We start from the raw sequence: 22,748 nt of genomic DNA on the forward strand, positions 1-22,748 counted from the left end.
TGCAGCAAACCCGCCCGCAGTCGGTTAGTCCCCACTGGAACGGCCACTGCACACCTGATCCCATTCCTGTTCATCATATTAAACATGCAAGTGGCTAGCAGGACTACTGATTTCTGTAACTTGTACTGTCAAAGAAACTGTGCTTAGATTAGAATTCTGGAGAAGACCCACATGGGAAAATCAACAAAATCTTTTTCCAAGGACCATGGGAAGATGTAAGCGACTTTTGAGAACTATTGTCTTTAACATTGTTGAAATCATTAAATGAAATGAACCATGTTAACGTAATGTTGAATTTGAGAGTCTAATAGGATAAGTTGCAATGATGGGAAGTTTTATATTTTTAATTCTGAGTTCACTTTCCTTTAATGTGGCATACTCTTACTTTATGGAATAATATATAAAATGATAGCTTCATGGAGGATAAAACACTTTGGGATATCTTAGATTTTTATTCCTGTGTCACTAATTCCTCATTTATGGTCAGATGATACCAAATTTCTCAATGAATAAGACATTTTATAAGTGAATTCACCTAAGATGTGAAGAATCAAGCCAGTGCCTTAGATTGACCAGTTATCTGGTTTTTGACATTGTTGTCACATGGATCCAGTATAGAGGTCCACACACATTTCAGTCTCTTGCTTCATACACTTCACTGAATGAAACACAATATTCTAGTCTCATGTACTTATTTTTCCTAGCATCTCAAAAAAACAGGGTTAAAGTCTCTTGAAACTGGAAAGGATTTTAGAAATGAAGGCGAGGGACTGGTGCTGTGGCACTGCAGGTAAAGCCGCCACCTGTGGTGCCAGCATCCCATATGGGCGCTGGTTCAAGTCCCGGCTGCTCCACTTCCCATCCAGCTCTCTGCTATGGCCTGGAAAAGCAGTAGAAGATGGCCCAAGTGCTTGTGCCCTTGCACCCACGCGGGAGACATAGAGGAAGCTCCTGGCTCCTGGCTTTGGATTGGTGCAGCTCTGGCTGTTGTGGCCATTTGAGGAGTGAACCAGTGGATGGAAGACTTCTCTCTCTGCCTCTGCCTCTCTGTAACTCTTCCTTTTAAACAAATAAATAAACCTAAAAAAAAAGAAATGAAGACACCATGCCGCTTCCTTACTCAGTAGGGAAAGAAAGAGAAGGTCCAAAGCGCAGGTCAAGTGCCTTGTGCAGAACTAGCCAGCTGCTGGGTAAGAGAGGTAGAGGTCACTGCAGGAGGCAGGTGGCCCCATGTCCCAGTCAGAGAAGATGCTGACCTTCAGCCTCCAAACATGGCCAGTGCGTGTGTGGACACCTCCTTCCATGCTCCCCAACTCAAACATCCCTGAGACCCACGGCACGCCTGAGAGCCGGCGTGGAGAAGGCTGGGGAATTCGTGGTCCTCCTACACTATCTGAGCCAGCAAGAATGCAGTTCCCGGGGGTCAGGGACTCCTGCAGAATCGCTACACCGGGCTTGATTAAATAGCCTTGGGCCAAACTTGGTTAAAACTTGAAATACAATATCTTCTGCCTGCCTCTTACTCTGTGTGCCGCTCAGATAGGAGGAAGGGAGGCGCGTTCATGAGCTGATGTGAAATGAGGATGCTCTTTTTCCCTCGAGGAACAGAGAGAAGCAGCAAGACTACCTGCGGGTCTGGGGAAATGCCAGGCGGGGAGACTCAGAGTCACTTAGCTATGATTTTGCTGCAGAAATTTTGTTGTTGTGTTGGTTTTTATTTCGGAAGAGTTGACAGCTAGAAATGCAGGCTGAAAAAGTCTCGCAGAAGGGCGTGTGGTGGTCCACCTTTGAGGGACCGAGCTGGCCCACGTGTGTGAGTGTGTATGTGTGTCTTAGCGTTGTGGGTTAACTATGGAGAAATGTGGGGTCCAGGGACTGGCTCACATTGGGCAAGTCCCTTTATTTCTCTGATGTGCTTCTGAGGTCGTAAGCCCAGAACAACCACAACAAAACACATCCTAAGTACTGCTCCGGTCAGCCAGAGAAGTGAGATTCAGGAAGCTTGGAGAGAAGGGATTCAGCATGAAAGCAAATTAGCAGAGGCAGCCCTGGCTCTGGCTGGCCTGCTGAGATCTGCCCTTTTATGCCTCGGGATCTAAATGCCAGAGAGACCGCTGCCGTCGGAGCCTGGTGGACTGGGAAGGGCTCCTGGGAAGATCTGGGCCATACAGAGCTCAGAGACCTCCACTTGTGAGCAAGCTGGAGAAAGAGGAAACGGATTCGCCCTCATGCCTGAAACAGTTAACAATTTTAGAAAACAATGGTTCTTGGACACTGGATGTCAGGCAGTGACCCTGAAGAAACAGAAAACAAAGCCCTAGTCCACTGCCTGGACAAAGTATGTCGTCAGTGCAGCCCAGGGGTCTCCTCGAGTGGAGGAGGCAGAGCAGGGAGCCCAGGAAGCCTGGGCAGCTGCAGTTCCACGGGCGGAGGGCCGGGGAGTGGGCACCGCACAGACAGGGAACGCTGGCGCTCTGCGGCAGGCCCTTCTTGAATCTCCTGCTGAGTACTGACTCGCGGGTGAGAGGAGGAAACCATCTGAAAGACGGAGCACACCGCAGGAGCACTCCTGGCTGGGACAGTGCCTGTTACCGCCGGCACGAATGCACAGCCTCACAAATTAAGGGTCCCTGGGTAGAGTTCTCAGAAAGGTTTTCCTCAGTGGGGCAAAATTACCTGTTGAGCAGATGCCACCTTGGGTCAACCTAGCAAAGCTAAAAACCCAGACCTGAAAGGACCAGACTGTTTTCAAGTAAGTGGACTATGTCCCGGATCAAAGCTATACCACATCCATAGGAATCTAGAAATGCCTGGTGCCCAGCAAATTAAATCCACAAAGCCTTTGCCTAGCAGCTGTGCAAGGCAGCAGGAAGCCGAAATTCATGATCATAATAGAGATCCAGCACTTGAAGTGACTCAGAAATGGCGCATGGAGAGAACTGGTGCGTGAGGACATTAACACGGCTATTACAACTGCATTATGTGCTCAAGAGCAGAGGAAAGACTGCACATGCTAAGTGGAGATATGGACGGTGTTAAAAAAAGTGTACCCCAAACTTGAAAACAAGCATGCGTGAGACAGAAAAGCTACTGGAAGGAATTAATGGTAGACTGGACATTGGAGAACAACAGCTTGATGTACTTGAAGAGAGCGATAGAAAGTGTTCCAATGGGAAAGGACTGACAAAACCGACAGCGCCAGTGATCACAGGACAACCTCCAATGGGCATGTGAGCGAGTTATGAGAAAGCAGGGCGGCAGAGGGGGAGTAATGCCCCCCGAATTTTCAAATCTGGTGACAACTTTAATCTTACAGATGCAAGAAGCTCAACAAACTTTAAGCACAAGAAACATGAAGGAAAACACACTAAGGCACTTTATAATCAAACAATTTAACAAACTAGAGATAAAGAGATTAACTTTAGCGGCCAGTGCTATGGTGTAGAGGGTAAAGCCACCACCAGCAGTGTTGGCATTCCCACGTGACCACCGATTTGAGTCCTGCCTGCTCCACTTTGATCCAGCTCTCTGCTATGGCCTGGAAAAGCAGTAGGAGATGGCCTAGGTCCTTGGGCCCCCGCCCCCACATGGGAGATCTGGAAGAAGCTCCTGGCTTTGGGTCAGCGCAGCTCTGGCCATCACAGCCATTTGGGCAGTGAACTAGTGGATGGAAGATCTCTCTCGCTCTCGCTCTTTTTCTGTGCCTCTGCCTCTCTGTAACTCTGCCTTTCAAGTGAACAAATAAACTTTTAAAAAAGAGATTAACTTTAAAAGCAGCCAATGAATAAAAGGCACATTCTTTCAACTTTCAGTCATCCATGTTATTTATTTGAAAATGAGGTGAGGGAGAGACAGTCTATATCTACATCTATATAGCCATATATTTACATCTGTCTACATCAAGACAGAGAGAGAGAAGGGAGGGTGAGGAGAGAGAAAGAGGAACAGAGAGACAGAGAGATCTCCCAACCCCTGTTTGCTCTCCAAATGCCTCCAACAGCCAGGGCTGGGGTCAGGTCAAAGCTGGGATCTGAACATCTAATCCAGGAACCAGACCACCTGAGTCGTCACCTGGTGTCTCCCAGGGTGCACATCAGTAGGAAGCTGGAATTGGGAACAGAGCTGGGACTCAAACTTCCAGGACACAGGACGCAGGCACCCAAGGGGCATCGTGACTGCTACACCAAACGCCCTCCCCAAAGACGTGCTTAACATACACTAGGTGTCTGTATCCAGCAAAAATATTGTTTAAAAATGAACATACAATTAAGACTATTTCAGACACATAAAAGAAGTCATAGCCAGCAAACCTGTACTTCAAGAAATGTGAAAGGAAGTCATAGAAGAAGAAGAAAAGCGATGCCAGAGGAAAATGCGGAGCTACACAAAGGAATGGGAAACATCAGAAAGGGCAAAAATATGGCAAATGCGTAATTTCTTTCTTGTTATTTAAGTTTCTAATAGATAATTGACTGTTTAAAGCAAAAACAATAATGACAATGTGTTGTCGAATTTAAAACATACAGACGTAAAAACTATGACATAGCACAAAGGTTAGAAGGAAAGAAATGACAAAACGTTGCAGTAATACTCTTATTCATGTATTTATTTGATAGGCAGAGTGACAGGGGGAGAGGGAGAGCACTCTTCCGCACAGCGGTTCCCTCCTCAAATGGCTACAATGGCCAGGTCTGGACCAGGCTGAAGCCAGGAACAAGCACTTCATCCTGATCTCCCGCAAGGATGATGGGTCCAAGTATTTGGCCACCAGGCTACCTTCCCAAGGAAGCTCGCCTGGAAGCAGAGCAGTTGAAACTCAAACTGGCCAGATATCTGACATGGGATACCAACGGTGTAAGTGGCAGCTTAACTTACTGTGCCACAACGCCAGCCCCCGGTTGTAATATTCTTATTATAACATGTATGAGGTAGTATAGTCTTTTTTGAAGCTCTCATGTGGTAAGCTAAGACAAATACTACAAGTTTTAAGGCGACCACTAAAGTAGCTCAACACAAAGACTATTCATAGGGATGACAGTGGCAATAGCACCACAGATTCTACATTAAGAGAAGATTATGAGGATGTTATTAATAAAACAATTTATACCCATGGATAAATTTCTTAAATACAGCTTATTAAAGCATGCTCCAGAGGAAATATATAACTTGAGTATCCTCACATATATTCTCATTTTATTTGTGATTCTATTTTAAAATAAGAAAAGTGCAATAAAAAGAATTAAGAAAATAGAGCTAGTTCCAATGGCAGGTAAATAACAGAGGTAGATTTTATATACAGCATTGACTGAATCAAAACTGACGCTTTCATCTGTATACTACCACTCTGAAGGAATACATGAACAAATACATATTTTCATTAAGAAATATTAAATCCCACACATATATCACATCTGCATATATAGGTAGGTACATACACACTAGAATTTAATATATACTAATAATATACAATATTATATTTGTGCATATACATTGGAAAGCTATACAGTAGAAGTTCTGAAGTTTTTGAATCTATCATGTGTTAATTTGGAAAAATAAAGACTCACTGTGGCTTAAATTATGGTAAGGAATTTTTTGCAAGTTATAAATCAGGATCAATGAACACTGAAACAAACTGACTTGGCTATTACTTTTTCAAAGCAAGGGTTAACAACCCAGTGGGAATGATTCTCCAACTTTTAAGCAAGTCCAAGTTGAACAGGAATGTGCAGGGCAGCCATGTGGACACAATCTGAGTCTTGGGTTTGCTCTCAGTAGATGGGGAACTACTCAGTCATTCTAGGCTTCAGCATGTCATCAGTAAGAAAGGGAATGAAGTGCCACCTACATAATTTTCATGGGGATTAGGCCAATGTACTTAAAGCACCTAGCCCAGGGGTGGCAGGGCCATGAAGGACGGGCATGATTGTCATTGTTACTATTGCTGGGTTAGATTTCATTTCATTACATGCCCATCCTACTCTGGCTGTTGATAAGCAGAAGAATTCCTGAGAAGGTGGGAACAGTAAGGATAATTAAAACTGGAAATGGGGAAAGGGAGCAAAAGAGGGAATGGAAAGCAAAACAATATCCAGCAAGAAGTGCATAAAGAAAAAAGTGAGGTTTGAGTTAGAAATGTTTCCTTTGGCCAGCGCAGTGGCTCCATAGGCTAATCCTCCGCCTTACGGCGCCGGCACACTGGGTTCTAGTCCCGGTCCCGGTTGGGGCGCTGGATTCTGTCCCAGTTGCTCCTCTTCCAGTCCAGCTCTCTGCTGTGGCCCAGGAGTGCAGTGGAGGATGGCCCAAGTGCTTGTGCCCTGCACCCGCATGGGAGACCAGGAGGAAGCACCTGGCTCCTGGCTTCGGATCAGCACAGTGCGCCAGCCTCAGCACGCCGGCTGCAGTGGCCATTGGGGGGTGAACCAACAGAAAAAGGAAGAGCTTTCTCTCTGTCTCTCTCTCACTATCCACTCTGCCTGTCAAAAAAAAAGAAGAAGAAGAAGAAGAAGAAGGAGGAGGAGAAGGAGGAGAAGGAGGAGGAGGAGGAGGAGGAGGAGGAGAAGGAGGAGGAGGAGGAGAAGGAGGAGAAGGAGGAGAAGGAGGAGAAGGAGGAGAAGGAGGAGAAGGAGGAGAAGGAGGAGAAGGAGGAGAAGGAGAAGGAGAAGGAGAAGGAGAAGAAGAAGAAGAAGAAGAAGAAGAAGAAGAAGAAGAAGAAGAAAGAAATGTTTCCTTTCCCCTCTTTCTATCTCCTGGTATCTACACTTTACCAGATTTTTCCAGCTCATATTATTTCTGACTCTGTTCTCGAATTGCAAATAGGCTAAATTTCTTCCTTTCATCATTATATGCAAAGCAACAACTTAAAAGTTCAAACACTTAGAAGAATTACCAAAGTATGGAAAATTAAAAAATACATTATTTGGATACAGAAAGTTATGAAATCCGTGCATAATATTTACATAACACACATTTTCCATGAACTTTTATAGTCTCTGCCTATTGTATCCTCTCCCTGGGGACATGTTTAATTTGCATATTCATCAACAGGAGAGAATTAATCGCTTCCACTCAAAATTTGCTGTTTCATTTTTCTGGCAACATGCACTTGCCAGGCAATCTGAGGCCATGGACTATTTATTCTAAGAAAAGCTGGTGTAAACAAGATAATTATCATTGAGTGGCAATAGAGTATCATATTATAGTTAGCAGCAGTGGGCAGAATGGAGACCACTGGAGAGCAGGAGCCGTCTGGAAGAAGGTGTTTTAAACTGAAGACGTTTACTGACACGTGGGAATGCGGGTCTGCTCTTGCTGCTGTCTTGCAGTTTTCAAGAACAACTGGACATTCGGCTATAAAAATCCTCAATTTTTAAATGTCTCAAAAAATAATTACTCAGGCTTATCAAACACATCTAAGGTTGTATGTAGTCTTCAGGCCTCCACGTTATAAACCCTGTCTCAGAGGGTTCAAGCTTCTCCATGGTCTAATGGTCATGGCTGGGTAGGCCTGCCTAATAAATACAGTCTGATTACAAGAAAATGCTCAGTCTCTCTCTTTTTCTCTCTTTCATACACACCCATGTGCGCGCGCACACACACACACACAGACATTTATAATCTCTTGATCATCTGCAGTAATATTCTTCTCTACTCATTTGTCAATAAACAGAACTTCCCCAGCTATTGAACCGAACTGTTTGGCAAATGAACAAACATTTATTTCATGGACCAAGTGATTAACAGCTCATTCTTTTAGTGACTATTTTAACATTTTATGTAAAAGAGTTACAGGTGTGTGGAGATCTTCCATCCGCTGGTTCACTCTCTAAATGGCCACGACATCTGTAGCTGGGCCGATGCGAAGCCAGAAGCCAGGAGCTTCCTCCAAGTCTCCCGTGTGGGTGTAGGGGCCCAAAGGCCCCAGCAGGGAGCTGGGCAGAAAATGGAGCAGCCGAGACTCAAACATGCACCCTTAGGGGAATCTGGCGCCACAGGCAGCTGCTTTACCCGCTATGCCACAGCGCCAACCCATCAGTGACTATTTTTTTTTTTTAATGTATATTGTGGTCAAAGCAAGGTGGGCAACACCAAGAGAATTAAAATATATTGCTGCTCTTGATCAATTCTGTCCTTTTTTTATATTTCAAAAGTGCATTTAAAAATCACTGTTGTTCTGTGCAATTTTTCTGTCCCTCTCGTTCCCTCCGTATTTGCGGATATCACCTGTGTCATGGGCTGTTGGGGCAGCTGGAAGGAGGCTTCAAAGACAGAGCCTTCCTGACAGTTAGTCGAGGAATTTCTCTATGGAAAGCCTGGTCTAGCAAGAAACCCATGCTCCAATGCTCAGCAGATCAGACTGGCTTCCACACCACCACGTTCGTCTGCAGCTACTTCCCCAAACATCGCTCTGCTGTCAACCAGACAGCGTAATACAGAAGCACCAAGGTGACGTTTTAATGAAAAGTTCTTAAGATTCTTGATTCCGAAAAATGCTGATGACATTTTGGTGTCCTTCTTAAAAATTTTCCTTTATTCAGTTATAACAAACCTGGGACAAAAATGCTTTCAATATTTTACATATTATAGCTTCGGTTATTTCATTTCATTTACAGCTTGCTGCAGTGCCGAAAGCACGTTGCTTCACTCTCTTTACACACATTATTTTGTGCATAATAGGGTAATTATATTAAATGAGTACACCATCATTGGACTTCTTGGATGAGTGAATTTTCTTGGGCTAAACAAATGCCAAAATGTGCATTATACTGTTCTGTCTTGGCACATTAGGCTGGAATTTAATTACCTTATGTTAAAAGTTATAGCAGAATCTTACCAGTGTAACTTCCGTGTATTTTCCTGTGAAGCTTAATGCCTTGGCCCTGAAACCCACGTTCAAGGTCATTTAAGAAAATCAAAGTTCCACCAAGAGTCCCGCCCAGTGAAGACTGCTCTCTAAAGCAATGAGCATGGTGTTCAGACAGGACAGGGTGTCATGTTCTTGAGGCAGGGCAGAGGCAGAGGCTCCTGCCCGCATCCACCACAGAATCGGGGTCTAACGGAAGCTGCCGGCCGAGGCCTGCACTTTCCTCTCCTTTTCTTCTCTCTGACTTGGCTTCCTGGCCTTCAAATCTGTTGGGTCTGCTTTCTCATCTTTGACTGTCATTCCTACCTCAAAATTAATTGTAGTTCACATTGTTTGCTGTAGCTAGGTTTGGAGATAAGCAAAAATAAAATTTGCACATGTGGTAGAGAAAGCAGGTTTCCTTTTATTTATTTATTTATTTTTTCTCCAGGTGGTGGTGGTGGCGGTGGTTGGGAAGAGAGCACTTCCATCTGCTCATTGACTCTCCAACTGCGTACATAGACCACAACTCAGGAGCCACAGCTCAACCCAGGTCTCCCGTGTGAGTGGCAGGGGCCCCAGTGCTTACTTCCAGGAAGTGCATCAGCAGACATTAGTAGGAAGTTGACATCAGGAGCAGAGCTTGAACTTGAACCCAGGCACTCCAACATGAAACGTAGGTGTCTCAGCCAGTGTCTTAAGTCTAGGCCAAACATGCTCGCCCCAGAGGCAGATCCCTGGAGTTCTGGTTCTGACGTCCCCATCATCAGCATGTTGCTCACTGCTCTTTGGAGAAACTCAGTGATGTTCACTAGTCTTACAGAGACCCAGTTCCTCCTGGCCCCTTTCATAGGATCCATGGACACTGCATAACATTCATTATTGAACCGTGAATATCCCATCTATTCAAGCCTTCAGCCTGCACTGCAGTACCTGGAGCACTCAACTCTGGCCTCCAAAGTCTTAGCAGAGCCCATGATCTCCCTCATCTCTCCCTGGACCCCTGGATGTGCCACCACCTCTGCTTAGAGGGCTCTTCCTCTCCTTCTGGGGGACTTCAGAAGGGAGGACCCTCATCTTCCCAGGGAGCTTTGGTGGCCTGGGCCAGGAGTCCCCCGATGTGTTCCAGAGTACCCACTGCTCACCCTGCCTCAGCATTTGTCTCACGCTTCTCTGCTCTCCCCACTGAACCATAACTTCTCTGGGGGTGGAGGCTATATTGTTCGTGCAATGTCCTCAGTATCTAGATGTCCTCAGTATCTGACACAGAGCCTGGAGCTTTGCAGTGTCCAAGTTAAGCCCTGGATATGTAACTGTGCAGTGATGTGAATTAACACCAATGCATACTATGCTGAGTCCCTGCTTGTCCAGACGCTCCCTGATATTTGCCAACCAGGCCACTCACCCACCTGCCATGGCCACATCTCACAGAGGAAGTTATAAAGTCACCTGCAGAGAGGATGCCAGAGCTGCCATTTAAATCCAGATTGACCTAGCTTGAAAGACTCCAGACATCACAACGTGCTATGGTTTGAATATCTTCCTCTCCAAAACTCTGTGTTGGAAGCTCGGTCCCCAACAAGACAGCATTGGAAGGGGGTGAAAGTTCTGTTTGAATGCATGCTGTTATTGAGGGCATGGCTCAGTTATCATGCGTGTGAGTTTCTGATCAAAAGGAAGAGTTCGACCCCCTTTCTTGCTCATCACCACTTCTCTCTCATTCCTTGACACATGACACACTCTGCCATGTGATGACGTGGCTGCCAGGTTCTGGCCATATGCCAGCACCATGCTCTTGGAAGTCCCTGCCTCCAGAAGCTAAGTCAATCTCCGTTCTTTGTAAATTACCCACTCCAACCTATTCTGTTACTGTAGCAGAAAGCAGACTAAAACAGGACATAGGGAAGCCACCACCTACATCCTCTTTTGTTTGGAGTGAATGGTTCTGCACTTCCAGGGGGCCCTCGAAAGCAGCCTGGTGTGTGTGGGGGGGTCGAGTTCCACCTACAGGAGAGCCAAGGGACATGGTCTCCATCAGCACTCTTAAAAGACGGTCTCTTCCCACCACCAAGAGCCTGGGGCCCTCCAAGGACTTCCAGAAAGGCCCAGAAGAGGGCGCCTTGCTCACTGACAGGACACTAGAGAAGAGTTGGCAGGTCTGCAATGGAAGGAGAACACCAAGGCCGGCCTGGTGAGCTCGGCTGATTTTCAGTTCGTGACTACATCAAACCTGTAACCCTCCACAAGGATCCTGTCAGATGAACCTAAGTAGAATTCAGCTTGCAGCTTCCTTGTCCAAAGTCTATTTAAATGAATTCACCATAGGAAACATTAGCTGGAGATTTCTGGGACAATTATAACTTGCAAAATGATTATCAATGGAGGCATTTGTGTTTATAATTATATTTCAAAATTAATGTTCCTAAGTAACACTTCAGGTTCACACCTCCATTTGCAGTTTTCTAAATGAAAGATTTCATACTAAAGACTATAAAATACCAGGAGTAGGTCATGAATCACTTGGATTAATAATGCTACACTCAGAAATTGGAAAGGCTGAGGTTAAGGTAAAACTCACAAGAGAATTAGTCATGTTTAGTGGATTAAACCTTGCATGGAAAGATCAGACTTCATACAGTAAACACAATCCTTCTAATTAAAACTCTAATCCTCTTTAAGAAAGGAAGTCCTGTTTGTCACAAAAAAATGTTAAAGAAATATACAGAAGACCAAGGCATTTTATTTCTGAATTTTGATTGTGTTTAATGCAATCTAAGTTTGTTAAGGCTCTAAAGAGTTAGGTGGGCAATGAATTCACACTCTTACATGGGGCCTCCACTAAGAATTAGGGCATCTGGATACTTCTCTCTGATACAAGTTACTATTTAGGTACCTGACCTCACAAGTCAATAAACAGGTTGCATATAATAGGTATTCAAAAATACCTGGGGAGTTCATGAATATAGGTGAAATGATTGTCCAGTGTTATACATCCAAGTGCCAGAGCTGGGGTTCACGTTCAGATACACAATAATTCTGACAAGAGGTACTTGCAAGGTTGGCTGCTGCATAACCATATACATGGGTCTCCCGGTAATCTTACAATATCCTCAGATTTTTATTTGTCTCTAAGCATCTCCAGAATGGTTCCCTCTTGCCCTAACATTTCAAGTCCAATTGTTTTGGGCTGATCAGACAATTTACAATTCCATTTTCCCAATTCTGCATTACATATATCTTTCCAGTGGGGGATAATGAAAATTCTTTACTCTTTGGATATGGGAAAGTGTAGAACTGGTGCTTCTTACACTGGCTGTGCCCCACAAAAGATGAGCAAAGTGGAGTGGGCAGCTGAGCTGATGGTAATTCCCATATCCAGGCTTCCTCTAACAAGGAAAGAATCACTCGGTAAGAGGTGTGGTGACAACGAGGTAAACATTTTGGGAGAAACTCTTAGATTCCATAATTGACTTTACATGCCAAGACTGATTCTAAATGACATTTAGGATCTTAAATGTATAGGAAGGAAATATAAACAATTCCATTTTTAGGCAGTGATGGGAAAACAGGCCTTCTTAAACATGCTCCCAAAAGCAAAATCGTAAAGATTGCTAGATTTGAGTATTAAGTTTTGATGAATAAATAAGCATATATGAAATGAATATTTTATGTTTAATAAAGAATGAATTCTTGTAAACAAGAAAAAGAAACATCATACTACAGAGAAAAATGGAAAAAGATTGCTACATCTATCAATATGACATACTGAATATCTCAGAAACGGTTTATCTTAAAATATCTTTAAAGATAGAGAAATGTTACATAAAAATGTAACAATTATCTGTTCACATTCTTCTTTCAGAAAGTAAGGGCTGGGAAGGAAGGGGGAACAGGAAGGGTAAGCTGGGTGATGGAGCCCAGAGCCCTCAGGGAGGCCTCCACACCCCAGGAAGCTGGACTCTGAGCAGGAGAACCCGAGACAAGCCCTTGGGTCCCTACTGCTTCCGGAGTTGTGAGTAAGTCTCTGGACAGGGCAGGACTCTGAACAAACAGCACCATCAGTGCTGTATGGATTGCAAGATAATTCACCTGTGAGTGAGGACACACCAACCAACGTTAACAGTGACGACAGAGCCTTATTTAATTAGGGCTTACTATGTGTCAAACACAAAACCAAACTCTCTTGTCTCTGAACTCATTTATTCTACACAACAACTCTTCCTGGTAGGTACTGCTAATCTCCCGGTCCCACCACTGAGCGTTTTTAAGGGAGAGAGGCTAAGTAATTGGTTGAAGGACGTACTGTTGGTAAGTAAGGACGTATTGTTGGTAAGTGTGAGCAGGCAGTCTGGCTCCATTAAGGGAGAGAAGACTCTCTTCTGGCAAGGAATTAGCATCAACAATACATAAAGGAGTCCTACCGGTCAATAAGCGAAAGACAACTCAAGAGAAATTGGACAGATGATATTAACAGGGAATTCGCAACAGAGAAGCAGCGAACTCCCAAGGTCACAAACGCAGACTGAGACATGTCTAGCCCTGGTCGGCGGGAGGAGCAGTGACTACCGCTATTCCTGGACGTGCAGATGAACACACTGAGGAACCCCCTGGGGATGGCAGGTGAGACTCTGCCCGTCCCTCTGCTTCAGGACTGCCTTGCTTCAAGTTGTCACTCCTTAGGAAGTCTGTCGTGCGCCTGTGGGCACATGGTAACACTGCCTTCTTCAGATTCCCGGCACCATTCACCACTCATTGGAGGACAGGATCTGCTGCCTTTTGTCGGCAGTTTTTATCTGTTACTTACAGGCCAGGGAGGTGTCATTCTGTAATTTTTCATTCCTAGCATCTAAGTAGGAGCTAAATAAATGTTGCTGGCTTGACTATAAAAAGGACTAATGTAACCAAATAAACCATATTTTGGTTTTCTCACTGTTTCATTAGCATATGTCAGAAACATTCTGACAATCCAATTATAGAGAGCAAAACATATCTTAGGGCAAACAAATCTTCAGCATTTTTGCCTTATGTAGATTTGCTCTATATTTTCTTGAAATTAAAATTGAGCTTGACATATTTTCTGAGGAAAAGAAAATGGATTACTGTACACTAATGTCAAGTTTTATCTTTATTAAATCAATTTTAAAAACCCTATTCATTCTATTGAACATCCCCAAACAACACAGCCTAAGACTCTAATTGACTTTTGATAAACATGACTGGATCGTTGAAATGTCTTGGTTTAGTTCACAGCCCTGTGTACTAACTGGGTATGAATTGAGACAACACAATCGGACCTCTCTCTGGAGCTTCACGGCCACCTATGCCTTCTGTGATTCCCTGCGTGACTCACAAAGCCACATTTGACACTGATTGCTCAGCACATAGCCTTTCTCTTTCATCTTTCTTTTTAAATCTGTTGATAAGAATTCTCTGTGATCTTGGTAGGAAAGAACTAACAGCTGACAGGGTAGCATCATCCAGAATACTTCCACCAAGAGTTGAGGTAATCACTGTTAATACCTTGATTGGGATTACTTCAGTCTCTCCTAATTTTTTACAAGGCCAGAGTCTTATGGTGTATATAGTTGTAACATGCTATTTTAAAAATCCGACATAATGTATTTTCTTTTTAATAATGTTAGAATTAATTGCTGTATAATATTCCATTGAGTGAATTCATCAGAATTTAATTAACCATTTCCCTAGTTTAGGGAATGTTTCATTTTTCTCTTTCTGGTTTTTGTTTTTTGTTATGAGCAACACCTTACAATGAACACCTTTGTGTAGGATGATTCTTTGCCATTGTTCTTTTTTGGTCTATGTTTAGTTTGAAGAAGATGAACATATTACCAATTATTTTTCATCACCTCAATTCTAGGACCTGAAAGTGGTGGTATTATGGTATATTTGTCAAGACCAACTATTATTTTTAAGAGCTTTACTGAGACATCATTGACACCTCAAGTTATATGTTTAAGGTATACAGCTTAATGTTTTGAAATATATATATAATATATATTGTGCATGTATATATAGGCATGTATAAACATTTCCATATATATGCATATGCAATTTGCAAAAATGACCATTATGGTCAACCTTATTAATATGTCCATTACCTTACATACTTTCCATTGCATGTATACATGTGTGTGGTGAGAAGATTTAAGATCTATCCTCTTAGAAAATTATAAGTAAATCAATACAGCAATGTTAAATATCTTAACTATCATCACCATGCTATACATTAGATTCCCACAAATTATTCTTGCTGCATAACTGAAACTTTGTATCCTTTGGCAAACATCATATGATGAAGTAGTTCCACTTCTGGGGGTATATCCGAAGGAAGTCAGGAAAGGAGAACAAAGAGTGGGCACGCCATGTTGACTGTGACATTATTCACAATTGCCAAGACATGAAACAGTCCCAGTGCCCTTTGATGAACGAATGGGAAAAGAAAATGCATCATATACATACAGTGGAACATTATTCAGCCTTGAAAAGCAAGGAACTACTGAACGCTTTTATCTCCATCTGCTGGATACCCCGAGGATCCTCCAGACACACACGTCCAGTACGTAACTTGTTAGGTCCCCCCACACCCCCGCTGAGCCTGGTTCTCCTCCTGCATTTTCTGCTGTGGCTGGGAGCAGCTCCACGTAGCTGGAGTCCAAGCTGCATGTCACTTTGCCACAGGCCTTCCCTACGGTCTCCCCTCCGAGAACAGCGCTGTGCTTCAGATCTGAACCAGGCCCTTTCTCTACATTCACAGTGTGTCTGCTTGGTTCAAGGACTCACCCACTCCTGAGTGGGCTATTTAAAAAGATACTGAATTTCTTTCACTGCATAACTAATACATACTTAGAGAAAGGTATTGAACACTGTGCTACAGAAAGAAAAAGAATCGCCAATGGTCCACCACTCGGCAGCTCTCACTTAACTATTTTGGCACATTTCTGTCCAGCATTTTTCTACATATAGTTTTGTTAAAGTATTTTGATCAAGCCACATCCATACTTTTATGTTTTCCGTTTTATGATTATAGCATGATACTTTTCTGAAATTATTATGAACTCTTTGTAAACTTCTAAACTTACCAGGTTTCCCTGGAGTTTTATAGGTGACTGCCTCATAGTTTATACTTGCATAAAAGCTCCCCTTCCTGTTTGGTATTTCAATGAATAGCATTAAATATAAAGCTCTCAGTGCTCGGTTGTTTCCTTAGAATAACCTCCCTGGAATGGGATTCCTCCACGAAGATCTATAAATATTTTTAAGATGACCTATTTCTAGCTATTCTTCACAGAAAGGCTCCATGGCTGACCTCCTGAAAACAGCTTTCCTTTCCAAAACAGTGAGGCAGTGGCCACCCCCACCCTGTGAAGCAACGCTCAGCTCCTGGGCCTGGCATTCCAAGACCTGTCCCACGCGGATCTCTCTGCGTCCCGGCTGCACCGCCGGCCTCCTTCTCTGTTCCAGTGTCCTGGCTTCCAGCCAGAGACAGCTCTTCCTTATCCTTCACACACCTGTGTAACCTTGCTCCTGAGGCTGCCTCGACCTTGATCACCTCTTCCACGCAGTGAAAGCTCTGCTCCAACTCCACTAGCTCCTGAGTGAAATGCATCCCAGCCACCTTCCTTGTTTACAAATAATTGCTCACTCTCCCTATTTTCTACTCTAATGATACTTAACTGATACTTCCAGTTCAGCAGTTGCCATGGTTTCTTGTTGCAGAGTTTCTCATCTATAAATGTAACAAGCTTTTAAAAAGTTCATTATATTAATAGATGGTATCAATATTTGGGCCATCTGTTACCAATATTTGTATCAGGAGTATATTGGATGTCCTCTACATAAGTGATACAAAGTCTGATCATAGGTGACATAAGTATCCTTCTGCATTTGGTTTACTATATACAATTTTATGTTTTTATGCCATAGGATATTTCCAAAATGAAAAATACTAATATATGAATATTCTTGGAGATTCTAAGCCAACAAAAAGATCATCAGAATATTATAATTTCCTACTTCAGCCATATTTCTGATACTTTCTTAACCCATAACATTTAATCCTAACAGGAAAACATCATGGCAGCACTTAATTGAAAACTTTTCCTCATATAAGACCCAAAAATGCAATTAGATTTTACTGCTCCTACTGTGCGTACATTCTTTTTTTTAATATTTATTTATTTGAAAGGCAGAGCCTCAGAGAGGCAGAGGCAGGGAGAGAGAGAAAGGTCTTTCAACTGCTGGTTCACTCCCCAGATGGCTGCAATGGCTGGAGCTGGGCTGATCCAAAGCCAGGAGCCACGAGGTCCCTCTGGGTCCCCCAAGTGGGTCGGGGCCCAAGGACCTGGGCCATCTTCCACTGCCTTCCCAGGCCACAGCAGAGAGCTGGACGGAAGTTGAGCAGCCGGGACTCAAGTCAGCGCCCATGTGGGATGCCGGCACTGCTGGCATCAGCTTCAACTGCTATGCCGCAGCGCCAGCCCCTGCGCCTACCTTGAGTGTGTAAGTGTGTACAGGAGAGACACAGCTGTAACGTGTATTTCTCATTTTTTCTAAAAGGAAATTTGTATTATTCTAAACTTGGCGCTTTTAATTTTCTAATAATGAAATGTAGACAGCTTTCTAAATCAATATGCGTAACACAAATTCATTCTTTTAAATAGTCACAATAAAATATTCCATTGTAGAAATATACAATGCTATAATTCCCACAGCTATTTTCTAATTGATAAGCATTCTGTCATTTTTATTTTTTGACTTTTTAAACTACACTGTTATAAACATCTTTATTCATCTATCATTTTATTCCAGTACTTTTATTTTTATCGGTTTAAAAAATGAAGTTATGTGTTTAAAAAAAAGCAGATTCTGAATCTTAATGGACAAGGTCATTTAACCTTTCAAAGAAGAGTCAATAATTCACACTTCTACTTAGAGTATAAAGAAGCGCTCTTTGTTGCTATGCCCATACCCAGAGACAACTTACATCTTTAGCAGTAAGCTTAGAGAGTACCATTCAGATGCTTGCTGTGCATCAGCCCTTTCTTTCTGAACCCTCTAAACATTTCTGAAGTGGGATCTCAGCATTTCAGGGCTGAAACAGCCTACCATGGAACTAGCAGCCCAGTCATTGGGAGAACTGTGACGTTCCTGGGTTTTTAATGACAGAACGTGGTATCTCATTGGCATTTTTAACTTGACTTCCTTAATTTTCAGCTTAAGAGAAAAATTTTTAGATGATACTTTATACTTGTTTACCCGTTAAAATTTTCTCTTTGTATTTGTGCTATTTATCTTTTTATTTTCAATTTGAAGGAAATATTTGTAAGTTAGTGATACTGGTTTTCTGTTAAATGTTTACCAATACTTCCTCTGGGTCTAGACTCCATATTTAGTCTTTGGTTGTTATAAAACTTAAATATTGATAAACAATCTATTAATCTAAAATATTAAACTCGTATCTTTTTGAAGTCCTGCAATATTCTTGCTATATATTTTCCTTAGGAATTTTTTATATTTTTATTAATTTTTTGATATTTTCCCATTTCATGTCCAATTCATTATTGATTCTATAAAGAAATGTACTTTCATTTTGCTTATTTATTTCTTATCTATTCATCTTATCAAATCCTTGTACTTCTCACAGTATTTACTTGAGTATTTTGATTTTATTGTCATTATTATATAATTATTATGTATTTATTTTATGTAATTAATATGTAACTAATGTCTTAACAACTATATCCACTCATCTTTCCATGGACTCTTTCAAACCTTCAGAAAAAAATTTAAAAGCTTAAACAGGACACATTATGCCTTTCTCACTGGGGACCCAAGCTCCCTTGCAAGCCTAGCCCTGTGCCTCCTGCTGCTGTTCCTCACTGCAGTAGATGGCTCCTTGCCTCCGGGTTTCAGGGTCTCTCAAACCCTTGCTCTTTTCAGCTTTGCGCCCTCCTTCTGCCCAGCGTTCCTGCTCAGCATCCCTGCCTGCATTCCCGCACTTCACCTCCCCTCCCCTAAAGCCAGCCCTTCCCAGCCTCCCGTTTACTCTGGGCTCCCGTAACACATCCTGCTCGCTGGGCAGGGGGGTTCCCCAGGGGCAGGCTGCTGACTCTTCTTCTTATCTACAGCAGAGTCCTCGGTAGGGAAGTAGTTTAATGGTATTTGTGTACCAGGGAAAGTATTTGTGTACCAAGAGGAAGGGAAGTAAGGGAAGAGGGGAGGGGTTGAAGGAGGAAGGGAGAAAGAATCTACTAAAGATTTCATTTGAATAGAAGTTTTTTGGAACCACCTATTCCTGAAAACAGAGATAGTCACTTTAAAAATGTTGGGGTGATTAAGGATAAACTACCCAAAACTAATTTTTAATAGACAAAATTGTAGAGAATTGTGTAACTAAAAGAAAAAATTATTATATGTCAGCAAACTTCAGAGAAAAGTGATGTAGAAAGCAGAAAGTAAATGAAAAACCTCAAGTAAAATGTGAAAAATGAGCACAGCGCTTTGTGCTTCGTAAACAGTTTGCTGCATCTAAAGTACAAATATAAAGCAGAACACAAAGAACAGACATCCTATGCAAGGCACTTCCGGTGAAAGGCAGGGTGATCAATTTTCATACGTAGCTCTCCAGCACTTATTGCAGAACGCCTTGTATTTTAAGGCATGTTTGCATTTGGAGAGTTGTAATACATACTGTTTATTGGCCAGATAAAAGGCATCTTGATAGTTCTAATACTGTATTTTCGTTATTACTAAGCTTAGATCAAGGCAGCACTTTCCAAGGGGGTGGTGCATCCCACCCGCACCTTGAGCTCCCAGCCGCTGGATTGCGTATCTTCAAGTCTCAACCAACATGGACCCAGAGTTTAAGATCCTGTGGCAGACGTGACCCCGACAAGAAAACAGGGGTGACTTTAAAAAGCCAGCTCAGATCACTGTAGTGGTATCCTTGAAATTCTACTACATCAACACGTATTTCCTGTAAGTTTTCAGCAAAAGACAGACAATAGATCCTGAGTACCGTAGGGCTCATTTCTATAAGACTTAATCAGAGGAATCCATGGCAGGGACTGAAGCGACAGGATAGTGACTTTAGAACATAAATTCTGGAGCCAAACTGCCAGGTTCAAGTCCCACTCATCATTAACCAGTTCTAAGGAGGGCAAGTGACTAATCTATGACTCAGTTTTAACAGCTTTAAGAAGGAGATAATAATACCTCCCTGATAAGGTTGTTCATGATTAAATATAAAGCTCCTAGAAATATACTATGAATTATATAAATGTTACCAAGCATTGATATCATCATCACCAGTATTATCTAAGGAAGTAGGATCCATACCAATAGGAAACAGGAAAAAGGCAGAAATTCTTATGAAATAACTAATATTTCTATCTTGCTATGTTGTGAACCACCATGTCTAGTATATATATTTAATGATATATAATAGGATTCACCACATTCCAGAAGAAAATTGGTTACGAGAAGAATCATCTTAAATGAAGTAAGATAAATTTTAAAATGCAGTAAAGAGATCCAAGCAAAGAATCTGTCTGTGATGACAGCTACATTACTTTTCAAGTCCAGAATTTGCTATATTGGCTTTCATAAAGTGTAACCACATTGATATATTGATATGTTCTGTGTAATTTATTTTGGCATTATATTTTGCATTTTTGTGGAAAAATAGTTTTGTAATTATAAAAAACAAAAATGGCTTGTCATTAATTATACTGGTACACCATTTACATTGATTATAGGAAGGGTATACGGCAGCAGTTGCCCAACATTCACAATGAAAAATGATGGTTATGCTAGCGCTTAAATGTCTACGTGAGCTCCAGGGTACACAGCTCTTTAATTCAAGCTGTGGAAAAAAAAAAAAACCTCATAATAAAAGAAATCTGGGCCCTTTTCCTCTGTTTAACAATTCTGAGATTACCTGGAATTCTTCTCCATGTTTTAACTTTGGCAAATTGTAATATGTACTGCTCACTGGCCATATGTAATGCATATTTATATTTACAATAGTGTGTGTTAATTACTATTAAGCTTAGGTCATGGCAGCATTTTGTGTGAAGGTGGCTGGACCCCTCTCACAGCTTTCTACTTCCACTGACCGTCAGGTGAGAAAGGATGCCTCCCCGAGGAAAGCTGGAAAATCATCATCAGGAAATACTGGCATAACTTGGGTACATCTGTGGACTTTGGCTGGTTTCCCTTCCTTTCTGCTTCCTGAAATCTATGTTTCTCCCAACTTTAAGAACCTGTGGGTCCATTAACTCCCTCTGTCCTAACAATGGAACTCCCAGTTATTTCTCCTGTTCTTCAGAAGATCCATCATTGTAATTGCCCACATGTCATTTTTAAGGCTCCACGCAGAGCAAGACCATGGATGAGTTTCTAGCACTGTATTTTATTACCCCTCCTTATTGAATCAATGACTTTTGCTGAATAACCTAAAAAAGTAGATAATAGTGGAATATCTAATTTAGAGAGAATTCTGATAGAAAGAAAAGTTGAGAAGGGTCCCTAACAACTTTAAAGATAAAATGAAAGAGAAAGATCTGCTGTGCTTGCTACAAAGAGCAGGAGCCACCAACGGGACATTCATGGAAGGTCCCATCAATGGCTGTAGTCAAAGCTGGAGGCAGGCACGCATTAAATGGGGCAGTGCCTTTGTTCCAGGAAGATAGTGCATTAGTCTTGCAAAGGCTCACACACCCACTGTTTTTTAGTTTTTAAGTCAACGGGGTGAACTAGTAAGGGCAGAGCCCTTACAAGACGGCCGAGGACGCATTGTATAACGAATCACTAAAGAAGCCAAAGTGGTCTCAAAGCTCACCTAATCCAGTCTCTGCAACTGTAGAGGAGGACATGAAAATCCCTCACGCCTGCTGACGTGACAGGCAGAGCAAAGACTGGATGTTGGGTTCAGATCCTAGCCAGGGGCTCTTCCCGCCATCATCCTAACCTGTCCCCATGTCGGGGTCGGAGCTCTTAGAGCCACACAGAGTGTGTGAGGCCTGGGAACCTGAAATACAAATGTGTCTCTTGAGAAAACTTCGAGCTGTGTGGTGGCAAAGCAGAGGAAGAGAAGTGAAAGAGGAAAGGCAGCACCAAATGCGCGACGGCCTCAGAGATGCAGGACCATTCAGGGGAAGGGAGGAGTTTGGAGCAGACGTAACGAGAGGCGTTCCCACCTCCCTCCACCCTTGGTGCTACCTGGAAATGAATGATCCATTTGTGTTTGGGGTAACATTAAAAATAGTATCCAGGAAGATTTACTTTGCAGACAGAGTATTTTCCTTTTAACCCACATTCCTAGTCAAATGTTGACTGCATTTATGTGCACTTCCGAAAGCTGGGGTTCAGCTCTGGAGCAGGATACACAGCCACCATGAATCTACAGTCCCAAGCATGGTGACTGTAAGGAAATTGGAGGCAGCAACGCTTTACTGGGTTCTATTTCATGTGGTGTATAAATTCGTTGTGCTCAGACACTGGTGTCAGCCCACGGCATTTGGGAACCTCTCTATACGTGCTCAGATCTCCATAACACGGCTGTGGTCACGAGACAGTTTTGATCAATGCTGGCTCTTTTCTATGAGTGACTTTGTGGATTATTGGATTGACAATATAATCCCTATCTTGTAAACGGCAGAACCAAAGCCCAGGGAGGGGCACGGGGCTCCACAATTCAGTGTCGGGGCCACAGGTAGGCCTGGTTCCTTAGATTCCTTTTCTGATTTTGTTTTGCAACACTACCCCTCCAGGATGCTTGTCAGATGTGACTGGCACACGGGAATTCTCCACCAGGAATGATCTGTGACAGTGAAGAAAGTTCAGTCTCTACAATATGAATGTGTTCAGGAAACTTGATACAAAGTGA

The 22,748-nt window shown here is 42.6% G+C and overlaps 1 protein-coding gene and 1 long non-coding RNA gene across 6 annotated transcripts in view; one reads left to right on the forward strand and one right to left on the reverse strand.

The window, feature by feature from the left end:
- The window catches only part of LOC127493112 (uncharacterized), a 59,044-nt gene extending 46,319 nt beyond the window's left edge, over nt 1-12,725 (forward strand). Inside the window, exon 4 of the long non-coding RNA XR_011388433.1 lies at nt 9,291-12,725. This is a non-coding gene — a long non-coding RNA (uncharacterized lncRNA). The remainder of the gene's footprint in view (nt 1-9,290) is intronic.
- The window catches only part of PACRG (parkin coregulated), a 578,050-nt gene that overhangs the window by 303,630 nt on the left and 251,672 nt on the right, over nt 1-22,748 (reverse strand). The window lies entirely within an intron of this gene.

Source organism: Oryctolagus cuniculus, chromosome 5 (genome assembly GCF_964237555.1).
Source record: "Oryctolagus cuniculus chromosome 5, mOryCun1.1, whole genome shotgun sequence".
Classification (NCBI taxonomy): domain Eukaryota; kingdom Metazoa; phylum Chordata; class Mammalia; order Lagomorpha; family Leporidae; genus Oryctolagus; species Oryctolagus cuniculus.